Source organism: Leptonychotes weddellii, chromosome 3, assembly GCF_054177405.1.
Source record: "Leptonychotes weddellii isolate Sample4059 chromosome 3, ASM5417740v2, whole genome shotgun sequence".
Taxonomy (NCBI): domain Eukaryota; kingdom Metazoa; phylum Chordata; class Mammalia; order Carnivora; family Phocidae; genus Leptonychotes; species Leptonychotes weddellii.
Genome location: NC_138371.1, coordinates 42,391,626 through 42,405,005, shown reverse-complemented (window position 1 = coordinate 42,405,005; position 13,380 = coordinate 42,391,626). Strand labels below are relative to the sequence as shown.

Below are 13,380 nucleotides of genomic sequence, written 5' to 3'. Positions count from 1 at the left end.
AAAGTATCCTCACAGATTTTCTTTAGACAATTCTTTTTCAAATTCACATTAGAACTCATTTTCTCTCACTTCTTTGACCCCCACCTCAGTCATTTTTCATGTAAATGTTCATGGACGTAATGGATTTTATCAACCAATACAGATTTCAGCAGCTAAGACAAGCAGACATAAAACTTAAAGCTTTGAGTTGATTGCATGTGGTGCACCTCACTAATAACAAAATGAACACTGACCGACTCGCAGATCAAGATGACGTCTGACATGTAAACCCGACAGACGACGTTGGATTTGCGGCTCTGACGGTGTCAGACGCGCGGGTCTAACAGTCGTAAGTGCGGGTCGGGTGGATGACGTGAGACGCGCAGAACTAACAAACAATGTCGTAAGTGCGGGTCTGACCTACGACGTCAGAAGGGCGGGTCCGGTACACACAGCGTTGTAAGTGCGGATGTGACTGACGGAAGACGTGGACTGCGCGCACCCAGGAGGTGACCTGCGGAAGGTCGGTCCGAGAGACAGCACGTGGAGGGCAGAGTAGAGACAGCACTGGCAGAGCACGCACTATGCAAAGAACGCCATGATCGAAGGTGCTAACCTCATGGACCCCTGTCTGGAATAAGGTGAGGGTACTTGTATGGGGTGCGGGAGCCACTGAAAGTTGTCTGAGCCCACAGAGTGGCAGCGAAGGGGGGCTATGGAAGGAAACACGAAGAGCTGCCTTTTTGGCAACCAGCGGCCTGTAAATGTGGCTTAGAAGAGGGGCCTCTAGAAGCTACTAGCCGTTTTAGGTCTTTGAGAGCTTAAGAGGGTTAAAGTACCAGCCACACCCAGAGGGATGGATAGAGGGAGGGAAAAAGGAAGCAGGGATGAGGGGGTGGAGGGAGGGAAGATAAGGTGGGGTGGAGAGGGAGAGAGGAAAGGAAGATCTATTGTAAACGGAGGATGAAGAGTACACGGCAGAATAATGTTGCCGTGGATGAGAGGAAACTCATGCCATGCAGGTGTCTCTGGGCTTAAGGAACTGAATGATGCACAGTCTGTATGCATAATGATCTTATGGAAGAGACACAAGGTTCAAGGGTGAAATAATAAGACAATAAAAGATGAAAAATGAGTGGTGCTCAAGGAGGAGGAAGAAAAACATTAAAACAGAAAAAGTGAGGTCAGGGGCACCTGGGTGGCTCAGGTCGGTTAAGCGTGTTACTCTTGATTTCAGCCCAGGTCTTGATCTCAGGGTCGTGGGTTCAGCGCTGGGTGTGGAGCCTACTTAAAAAAAAAAAAAAAAAAAAAAGAAAGAAAAAATGAGCTCATATTAACTACAGGAAGAGGGGGAAGGATATGTATGAAAACAAAGCAACAGGGAGAATGTGTTTGAAAAGTTGACTGAACAAAAATAATTTTAAGAAGAATAAAATAAAAATAATTGATGTGGAAGCAAAACGAGATACAAGATATTAACAGTTGGTGTCCTTAAAGAAGAGAAAAAAATGAAGTAAAATACCCAGAGACATAACTTAAGAGAGCTTTTCTGAAATCAAGGAAGTATGGATCCACATATTGAAAGGTTGTAGTATATTCCAGAGATAGTCAATATGGGTTTAATAATCCCAAGATGAGTCCTAATTTTATGAGCCTTTGAAGAAAAAGAAACACTCCTCTAAACTTCAGGCAATAATAATAGCAGCAAAAATAACAACAGCAAATATTAAGGGGAAAATTCAGATACCAACAGCAAATATTAAGGGGAAAATTCAGATACCTTCAGACTTTGCCAAACAAAATGAAACATTTGAAATGTAGCCATTGTGTCTGAATGGAAGTAAGTGCAGAAAAGAGAGAGTGATGTGGAGTAAATTCAGAGGCAAGCAGGGTCCAGATCATACTGAGATTTTAAGTTGTAATATGGGATTTAGATTTTAATTCTAAGTGCAGTGAAAAGGATTTGGGAGATCCTGTTGCAGTGATCTAGGTGAGAGATAGTAGTGATGGGGACTAGGGTGAAGGCAAGAGCTATGGAGAGAAATGGATGGATTCAGGACATGTTTTGGCAGTAGAAGCAACAGGACTTGCTTACTGTGGGTGTGGTAATATGGAGAGCAGAGTAAGAGAAAGCATGGGTGCGAGCAGGTTTTTGAATTGAGTGGCTAGGTTGTCATAGTGCCATTTAACTGAGATGCAGAGTCTGGGGAAGGAACAGTGTTAAGGGTAAAGAGTTTGGTTTTAGACATGTTAAACTTGAGAAGTTAGGAGTTAAGATAATTAATAGCTGATATTCTTCTACGTACCTGTTAATGACAAGGGACATTTTTCTGAACAGAACAGATATGATTCAGTATACATAACTGAGATGGAGTTTCCTACTAGAAATCATGGTTTTATATTGAGTAGGCCCTGTTATATGAGTGGCAATTCAGGAAAGAGACCAGTCTGAAACAAAACAGATGTATGTATGAGATGTTGGAAGGAAACCATTGCTTTGACAGCATGGTGGTCCCTGGTGACTTTGACAAGAGTAGTTTCGATAGTGAAGTGGGCACTTGGCTGAAGAAGGTAAAGGGGAGCACAGGAGATCAGGATGCAGAGGTGGTCATCGTAGACAGTTTGATCAAGCAGAGATAAGAAGTGGGGTGGTAGCTAGAGAGAGATGAGGGATCAGAGAGAGTCTTATCATTTTTTAAGATGGTGCATATTGAGGCATATTTATATACTAGTAGGACTGATTCAGTGTAGAAGGAGAAGTTGATAATGTAATAGAGGAAAGAGTTACTAGAGAGGGGCTTTTGAAAGGCAGGAAGAGGTGAGATGCAGGGTACAAGTGAGAGATTGGATTCCAGTAGGGGAAGGGACACATCAAACATTGCAGCAAGAGGCAGAGGACATGGGTGCACAGATAGGTAAGTTGAAGATTTGGTGGTAAGAAGCTGAGGAAACTATTATCTACTGCTTCTGTTTTCTCCATGAAATATGAGTCCAGTTTGTTGAGCTGAGAATGGGACAAGGGAGGGGATATGAGAAGCTTGAAGAGTAAAGCAAAAGTGTGAAATCTTTGTTTCTGAGAATAGAAATGAAGTTTACTTGGGAAGCTCAGTGGTGCAATTTGAGATCTGAAGACTTGAATTTACACTGAGACCAGTCAGCACAATGTGTGCTTTTCTTGTAGGTACACACAGCTCTGGGGACAGGTGCAGGTTAAGTTGGGTTTAAATTTAGTTGGTTTTGCCTAGTGAATACAATGGAATGAAAGGAAGCAAGGGAGTTAATGATGGTTGAGAAGATGAGCCAGGAGGATTGAGGGCACAAGAGAAATAATGGACAGTGAGAACATGGTAGATCTGATGTTTTCATAGGGACAAGGTCAAAGAAATTGTGAACAAAGGTTACTATATCATATGTGAATGATCAGAAAGTGGAATAATTGCAACTACTCCAGGAGGTGGAGTAGTTATTAAAGATGGCAAGATCTCAGGAGGTAGAGTGAGGGTAAATGTCACTGGAGAGGATGATGTCAAGGAATGAAAACCAGGGAATAGAAAGGGCCATCCATGTTTCACTTGCAGTATGTTCCCAAACAGACAAAACTTAGGTATGGTGTTAGATGTCAAGATAGTGGTTATTTGGGGGAAGAAGGAAGGACAGTGACTGGGAGGGGCATATGGGGAGTTTTCTGGGAGCTGGTGTTCTGTCTTGATCCAGATGCTGGTTGTGTTCATTAAGCTGTTACTTTATGAATTGTGCACTTTCTTCTGTATTTATTATAATTCAATACAGAATTAAAAATATAAACAAAAAATGAACAAAAATTATAAAATCAAGTTTCATCAAAGATACAGATTGCCTTCAATAGAAACTGTTGTTTTCTTTCCATGCATTTTTGGATAAAGTGCTAATATAAACTTTAAAATACTTACTCAAAAATTAAATTAGCTAAAAATGTTTAAGATGAATAAAATAAATGAAATATTAGAGAGGTACTTAAAAAAACTTCAGGGGGGGAACATTTTTAAAAAGAAGATTAAACTATATATAAATTATATTGAGTCTTTTTGGCTTTTCTGTAGGCCAGTAGTATGTTTAAGCAGTAGACTAAAATTCTTGAGAAAAATCTGAAGGAACTGAAAAGGATATGTGAAAACTCACAGAGAATTATCACTTGCCTTGAAATAAGAACCTATGAGGAAAAATTACCTATTTTGATTATGCCAGATAGACTATTTGGGAGGTAAATTCTGAATACATATATGATAAAAAGACATGATAGAAAGATATAACAGTAATGATAATTCTTCTGTTTTTCTGTTGGCAATTTAATTCTGATGCAATAGGATTCTTATAAAAATAATTTTGGCATCATATGTATAAGGATATAAGGTACAATTTATATACTGGAAGAATCAACTAAGAGAAATGAAATGAATTCTCTGGCAGTTTAAGGGTGATTTTGTATCACTGTAATCTTGGGATGCAAGCACATGCCATAATCTGCAGTTGAAAATATTTTCTGTGGTCAGTAATTCTAGATCTTGACCCAGAGTCCACATCTGAACAAGGCTGGAACAGATCTTTATATTATACCTTTCTTTTTCTTGCCAGCTCTGCAAGAGTTAGATACTGAAAACATAAGTAACATTTCTGAGATGTGTCACTCCAAGAACATTCCTGGATACCTAATCATATTATGTGTGTGCACACACAAAAACTCACAGACAGTATTATTTGGAGATTGTCTTTAGTTAATAAATGAGCATATCACTATACTGAACCTGAATAAAATATTGGAGAAATAGAAATTATGCTTCTGTTACAAAGACTTTAGAGAGTACACACGTGCGTGCACACACACACACACACACATACATCCCTAAGGAAAAAGAAAAAGCAAAGATAATAATAGTTATAAAATGTACAAACACTGAGATTTTCAGAATAAGAAAGTCTGTGTACTATAAGAAAGAAGGATTAGTGGAGCATAGGCTTCTTAAAATATAAACAAAATTTGGAAGAGAGGAATTTTTAGACAGAGGAGTGTATTCTATGTTCAATGACTCATGGGAAGGAATAATCAAGATTTCAGTGTTAGGTGATAAGGAAATCGGTTGGTAGGGGCAGTTAAAATAAGATAAATAGTAAATAGAGATCAAGTTAAAAATACATATATATGCTATGATAAATAAAAACCAGGCATTTTACTCAATAGGCAACTCTCCCAAAGGAAAACTAAATATAATTAAGATTAAAGGAATGAAACCTAAAAAAGTAGACAACTTTAAATGTGAATATCCACTGAAGTAAAGACCTTTTCTCTAATTAAATATTGTAAACATATTTTAAAAAATTAAATTCTATTAAATGTAATAAATATGTACATTGCATCCCTTGTACTTATTTTATTTATCTTATAACTGGAAGTTTGTAACTTTTGACCACAACATGATGAATACAGTTAACATTGCTGTATGGTATATATGAAAGTTGTTAAGAGAGTAGATCTTCAGAGTTCTCATCACAAGGATGATGTGTTTTTTTCTTTTTTTGTTGTATATATGAGATCATGGATGTTATCTCAACTTACTGTGGTAATAATTTCACAATAAATATAAGTCAAATCATTATGCTGTGCACTTTAAACTTACACACTTATATTTCAAAAATTAAGTAATATATATGTGAATATTGATTAAAATTATATACAAAATGGGTTTGTATTTGGAATGATCACTAATATTTAGTTTATTAAAATATGTTATGTAATCCTAACTCTGTTTTTGGCCTAGTTACTTTCTGTTGTACTAGTAATTGGAAAATACTTTCAATAATTTTTGACAAGGCAATATTTTCTATGTTAATGCTAAGAAAAATACTAACTTATTTTATAGTTTAAAGTAAATGTGTTTATTGAAGTTGTAGAGAAATGTTAGAGACATGTCCAGTTTGCATTAAAGCTACAGTATTACTTCAAATCATCCTACAGCATGCCCAACAGACATCCAGATAGGTGCAAGGTCTTCCTGCAGTATGAATGCTCCCATTTTTATTATGTCTCCTATTGCCCATGGGTTTTAAGTCTATTTGAATAATGACATCTAAGCTACTTCAACCAAGTAAATGAAATGTCAAATTTCAATTTAAATTGAGATCCATCGTCCGTGAGAAAAAAGACTATTATAAATAATTCCAGGAGTAAAAGTGTCAGAATAGTTATCATACAGAATCATTGTAGATGTGGTTTAAAATAAAATGCTAATGAAGTATAGCTTCCTTTTTCTACCATCATTGTCTGGGAATGGAAATTGAAAGCAAACTATTTTTTTAGATTAAAATTTATAGCAATTTCTTTATTGTAACTTACTAGGGAGCAAGCTAAAATCTTGAGATAAATATCAAAATGGAATCAATTTCTTGGCATTATATCTACTAAATATGTCACATTTGCATTGTTCTCTTCATTCCAAAGTCATTATTAAATTTTTAGACAACTAGTCATATTAATAAAAATTAAATATACTGTTATGAACAATATTCAAAATCACAAGAAACATAAATATGACTGGAATTACTTAATCTTTCATATTTACTTTAAAACTATAAAAATGTAGTTATATACTGTCAAGTCTGATTCTCTGACATGATCTCTTATATCTGTAGAGCTCAACATTTTATTGATTTTCATCCATTGGGTAATGGTACTTCTGATTTTTCTGCCACCAACCCAGTGTGTGGTCACAGCCAGTAAGGTTTAAGCTTGGTAGTGAACAAGGTGATCCTTCTACTTCAGCAAGTCACCTTTTTTTGGTTCTTTTTATTTATTCACTGTGCATTTAATGGCATCAATTTGGTGCCATACACAGCGGAAATACCTTATATATCAGAATAGAAAATGAACAAATGAACAACTACATGATATAATTTCACATTGTGATGACTGCTGTTAGGATAGTTACATCTGTCTTTGATAAGACCCTGGGGTATTGTGCTACAGATTGAATGGTCTGTTGAACTGTATTAGATGAGATGGTGGTAAATATATGGTTTAAAACCTGAATATTGGAAAGGGAATGGGTTAAGTGAAGTATAAGAGAGTAGGAGCATTTCAGGAGAGACAACAGATAAAAAGGCCCCAAAGCAGGAAAGAACTCGGGGGATATAATATTCAAACAGCTTTGAGGCAGGCTGATCCTCAGGAAAACCTTTAGAGCTGTTTAAATCTTATACTGTAGGGGGAGTGATTTTCTGCTTAAGCATACCATTCCCTGAAATACAGTGAACTTGCTGGGGCAGTGATGGACAAGCAATCATTAAACCGATTATCTATTGGTATCTTTCTCCTCTTCAGTATTTCACTCCCATGTGTGCCTGTTCTCTTTACTTCTATTCCCCTTAGTTACTATCCTCTCCCTCTTCCAGATGGAACATTTGAAATGTGCAATAGAACATCAAAGAGCCTTGTTGGTCAACCTGCCTGTCATACAGTGTATTCTGTGAGAAACAGTGAGATACTGAATGGAACAGGTGAGTCAAATTATGTCTGTTACAAAATTTACCTGAGAGATGTGCCACTTATTTATATTTTTGCTCATCCCATGAGGGATTAGAGGAGATATAAAGGCCATTTTCCTGATCATCTGATTGCTCAAGGTCATATAACTGATTTTAGGCTTCCACCCAAAGGTTGATAGAGGCAGAAAGATGACGTGCACTTCAAATTTTTACACGCAAGAAAAGTAAAACTTGTTAGAGTTTCTATTAAAAGTTTAGATTGGGAAAGAGAGTTATTTGCATAATGAAACATTAAGAATTTATTTTTAGATTAAAACAGATTATGCTATTTTTGACCCCAATTAACATAATTAAGAGTGGATTGCATTTCTTATACATAACACATTTTACTGATAGTGCTTGTAAATGGTCAGTGGACATTGGTTACTGGCAGTAATACTGCCTTTAACAGATCTTTGACTATTTTTTTTTCTGTGTGGTGAGTCCTATGAATTAGAGTGGTGCTATTAAACATGGATAAATCTACTGTTGCATGGTATTGGTGAGGGGAGGCCAAGAGTGATCAGGTTATTGGCATCTTTGTGAAATCTGTTTCTTAAATTTTTGGTCAGTTTATTAGGAGATGATTAAAGGCTTCACATAAGTTACATATTAAAGAGATTGGATTATTAGCTAAAATCCAATGCATTCAATCATGATGAGAAAATACAATTTGAGGTATGAAAGTATTTTTCTCCTCTATTTAAGACTGTTTTTATGGTGTCAGGTCCCATGTTTGAATAAGGAACAAGGACTCAGAAGCAAAAAGTTTTGAAATTGTTTAATTATTTCACCTGAATGTGACAGGACTCAGAGAAATACTCATTTTCTTTTATAATGTCTATCTTTGTAGTAATAAGGACACATGTATTAATCAGTTCCCATCATACTTAGGCTATCCTGGACTAAACGTAAAAAAAAGTATAAACAGATGTGCAAAAAGAGTCAAATTACATCTTCCATCATCTGCAGTTCTTTTCCTTAATCCAATTAAATTGTGTATTTAATGTATGGCAGGTCACTGTGTAATTTTATCTTTACTCATTACTACATAGTAAAAATATTAAATATCTGTTATCAAGGATTAAATTATACAAACTACTTAATTCTTTATAATTTTATCATGTAATTAAACATATACATATATTACTAGTAATAAATCTTATATGTTGAAAATATAAATATATTTATAATATCAGCCCCTAATGATAGAATAATTAATGGAGAAATATCAGAGAATATCAATGTCATAATTTAAAAGCTTCTGTAATATATTTATGAGGGTATATTTATACACAAATACATGTGTAACATATGGAATTATGAATTCAGGAAACAGAATATATAATGTATTATTATTTTCAAGTATATTTGAAATATTTATAGTATTTAACATATAGAAGTCAGCAAAAATGAATCTTAATACATTAAAAATATGTTATATTTTCTGAAAAAAGGCAATAAAAAGAGATGAACTAGATACACATAGTTTATTTTCCATTACAAGTGAAAAAATGTATTCTACATATATCTTCAGTTAAAGAGGAAATAATAGAAATAATAAGCTATTTAAATTGAATTGTAGTAAATAACAAAATGTATATAAGGGGCCAATACAGTTCTCAGAGAATAATGTATATTCTTAAATTTAAGAAGCTCAAAAATAATAACCAGAATTAAAAAACAAACTCAAAAGACTAGAAGGAAGCAAATAAAAAAGATAAAGGTAACTGACAAAAATTAGGAAGCTTTGGTTCATAAAACCAAATGATTGGCAACATTGTATAAACTGTCATAGACCTTTACAAAATTTTGTATGACACATTAACCTTTTAGAAGGTTAGTATTCCCTGATATCAAAAACAGACAAGCACGCAGGAGAAATGTAGACTGATTTTATTTTTGAAAATAGAAACAAAAATCATATGTGATTTAATAACACTTCCTGTATTTCCCATCCTCATTCTTTTGGGCTGTCAGGTTAGGGAGGGCATGTTCCTCTCATAGCAGAAGCGCAGAGCACATGAGGGCAAGTGAAAACAATAAATCTTATGGTTTAGGGTCCAAAAGGGTACAGACTAATTTCCACCTACTGGCTATTGGTTAAAACTGTCAAAACAAAAACAGACACAAGCAAACAAACAAAAACAAACAAAACCCTAGTGGCATGCCTAGCCCAAAGTCGGGGGGTAGGGAAATAAATTTCTCTATAATGAGGCCATGGAAAGAGTGTGGATGTATGGCGAATTGAAAGATCAGGCCAATTAATTCCTTTAGCTACAAAGCCTCATCATTAGAAAATAACCTACATTAATAGATGAGAATAGAAAAGCATATAGCCAACTAAATAAATGTTCAAAAACCATTTGCTAACATTTAACATACATTTATAACAAATTACTAACGTATTAGGAATGTCTTAATTTCAAAATGGTGCCTACCAGAAATCTACCACGGATAGATGACTTAATGTTGACACATTAGAAACATTCCTATTAAAATTAAGAGAAAAGGCAAGGATATTGGCTCTCACAGCTTTAACATTTTACCAGAGTTCAGCCAATACCATAAAAATAGAAAAAAAAAACCAAGAGTTTGAGGACAATGTAATAATGGTGTAGAGCAATGCCTTATCCCAGGTCAATTCCTTCCTGGGGTGGCAGTGATCCAGTGGTTGATGCTGACACCAAACAACTTTGACAGGCCATTTTAGCATCAGATCTCCCCTGTGGGGTTAGAGGAGACTTTTGGACCTGATTGCAACTCTGCTTCCTTCTCTGAACACTGTGCTTCCTTCCTTTACACTACATGTGTTAGTTCCTGATAAACATTCTGTACACAAACCTTTGCCTCAGAGTATGTTTTCCAGAAAACACAACCTGCCACATACCATAAAACTTTAAGTATGGAATAGCTATACTTGAGATACTATTTTTGTTTCCTTTTTAGGGAGAAAGGGCTCCAACTTTTTGATCTGGTCTAGAATTAAAATATGCTTCCAGTGATCTGATTTATAATTTTCTTCTATACATTCCTCCTCCATTTTAATAATAATGGATAAAAATAAAAATCATTCAATAGAATGCTTTTTCATTAGCCTGAAGAATGTGTGACTGGGTGTACTAATTACTCTAGGTTCAGAGCTTTTAACAGGCTTCTTCCAAATCTCATTAATCTGAGTAGAACATCAGTATAACCTACCATCTCCTAGAGTAGTTTTCAACAGTCACTAAACTATTTAATAATCTAGTACACATTCCTTTTATCAGTAATATGTCCAGAATGACAGCCCAGCACTAAGCTAATTCAATCTTAAAGAATTTTATTACTGTTAATTTCAAGACACTACTGCTTTGTATCAAGCTTTTCCATGAAATAGGTCTGGATTTGGGATTAGGCCACCTGAGTCTACGACCTGGTTCTTTCCTTTACTAGACAATGTGATCTTTGATAACTCATGGAATCTATGCTTTACTTATTTAAATCTGCTTGGTTATAAAGAGTATTTTCTCATGTAATATAAAATATATATAATATAATATAAAGTATATAAATATAGTTATTATTAAAAACATATAAAATAACAAGCTAAACAATAGATTTTTAATGGTTATGATAATTATGTGAATTACCTTGGAAAAATTACCAAATCTATAAAATGTTAATTATATCAGTACTTGTATCATTGAGCTGTGGCAGGGATTAAATGGAAAACACAAATAACATTACATTACATTACATCAGTGCTCAGTAAAAGTTACCTGTCATTAGTATAAAGTTGTAAGGGGTAGGGGAGTGTCTATCTTAAAGAATGAGTAAATGACTCCCATTTCAGTTGTCAATAACCATCAGCTCCCACCCACCCCCCACCAAAATAAGGTGAAGACAAAATAAATGTAGAAGAATAAAAGATGAAAGGAAATTTAATACACAAGATATAATTTTATTCAGTACTATTTTGTAAATGAATATGTACAGTTTTGTCATTTAATCTTTCTGTGACTTTGTCTTAGTTCATTCAGGCAACTCTAACAAAATACCACAGGCTGGGTGGCTTATAAGCAGAAATTCATTGCTCACAGTTCTGGAGGCTGACAGTCCAAAATCAGAGTGCCAGTATGGTTGCGTGAGGGCCAGCTTCCAGGTCACAGACTTACTGTTGTATCCTCATGTGGTGGAATGGATTGGGGAGCTCTGTGGGATCTCTTTTAAAAGAGTACTGATCATATTCATGAGAATTCTACTCTTAAGAACTAATCACCTCCCAAAGGCCCCACCTACTAATACCATTACCTTTGAGAGTTAGGATTTCAACATATGAATTTTGGGGGGACACAAAAATTCAGGCCATGGCAGACTACTTCTGTAAATTCAGAACACTGGAAAGGATGATTTCTATGATTTCTTCTAACATTCCTTGATATGTACACACACACGCTCTTGTTTTCTCTAGGAGGATATGAAAGAAAGTGTTAGATAAAGAAACAGATGCATGATTCTTAAAATTAAATATAAAAAGCCAGAACAGGGAAGTTACTGATTTATTTCACCAAAATAGATACATTTTTTATTTGTATTATATTTTCTTTTTTTTAAAGATTTATTTATTTATTTATTTTAGAGAGAGAGAGAGAGAGTGTGTGTGCACACGTGTGCACAAGCAGGTGGAGGGGCAGAGGGAGAGAGAGAGGGGATCTCCAACAGACTCCGTGCTGGCTGCGGAGCCCAACACAGGGACTTGATACCATGACCCTGAGATCATGACCGGATCGGAAATCAAGAGTCAGATCCCTAACTGACTGAGCCACCCAGGCGCCCATATTTATGTATTTTCAGTAATAATAAATAAGCTATTGGAATAAAAGTAAATGATGCTTTTTGTTTGCATCCTAGAAAAAACTGAGCTCTCTTTAGCTTAATAAAAGTGAACTATATTACCCTCTTAACTAGGAAAGTCATAGGTGACAATAGAAATTTAGATAGGCTTTTATTCACTATTAAGACTTACCTGGTCTCTCATCTTTGCTCTCCTGTACCTGTTGGCTTCTTCATTGGAGATGTGGCCACAGACAACTTTAAATTGATATCCTGAATCCCTTGTCAGAGAAGAAAGGGACTTTTATTATCAGCTCTAATATTAAAAAATTTGTGAGTTGGAGTCTAATGTTTCAGCAAGGGTCTGTGTGACCAAGGATCTTTTACCAGAGAATGGAAGTAATGACAGTAATGGCTATTTAGGGAGTTATTGAGCAATCTCTTCTGTTATAGGTTTACTATGGTAGCTGAATAGAATATTTTTAGGTACCAGGAGGGTAAATGAGTAACATGTCCATGCACATTTTGTTAAACTGGGGACACTACTAAGAATGAAAATATTGATATTGAGAATGAAATGTGACAAGAAGTTTAAAAGGACTATACTAGGAAAAAAAGTTGATGGTATTTTGATAGGGATTGCATTGAATGTGTAGATTGCTCTAGGTAGCATTGACGTCTTCACAATATTTGTTCTTCCAATCCATGAGCATGGAACTTTTTTCCATTTCTTTGTGTCTTCCTCAGTTTCTTTCATGAGCATCTTATAGTTTTCTGAGTACAGATCATTTGCCTCTTTGGTTAGATTTATTCCTAGGTATCTTTTATGGTTTTGGGTGCAATTGTAAATGGGATCAACTCCTTAATTTCTCTTTCTTCTGTCTTGTTGGTGTATAGGAATGCCACTGATTTCTGTGCATTGATTTTATATCCTGCCACTTTACTGAATTCCTGTATGAGTTCTAGCAGTTTTGGGGTGGAGTCTTTTGGGTTTTCCACATAAAGTATCATATCATCTGCGAAGAGTGGAGT

The 13,380-nt window shown here is 35.2% G+C and overlaps 1 protein-coding gene and 1 long non-coding RNA gene across 2 annotated transcripts in view; one reads left to right on the top strand and one right to left on the bottom strand.

The window, feature by feature from the left end:
- The window catches only part of TFPI (tissue factor pathway inhibitor), a 547,151-nt gene that overhangs the window by 143,712 nt on the left and 390,059 nt on the right, over window positions 1-13,380 (bottom strand). The gene's annotated exons all lie outside the window — the stretch shown is intronic.
- Window positions 1-13,380, top strand: part of LOC115942952 (uncharacterized) — a 242,100-nt gene that overhangs the window by 78,647 nt on the left and 150,073 nt on the right. The window contains exons 4-5 of the long non-coding RNA XR_014143471.1: window positions 244-620; window positions 7,402-7,506. This is a non-coding gene — a long non-coding RNA (uncharacterized LOC115942952). The remainder of the gene's footprint in view (window positions 1-243; window positions 621-7,401; window positions 7,507-13,380) is intronic.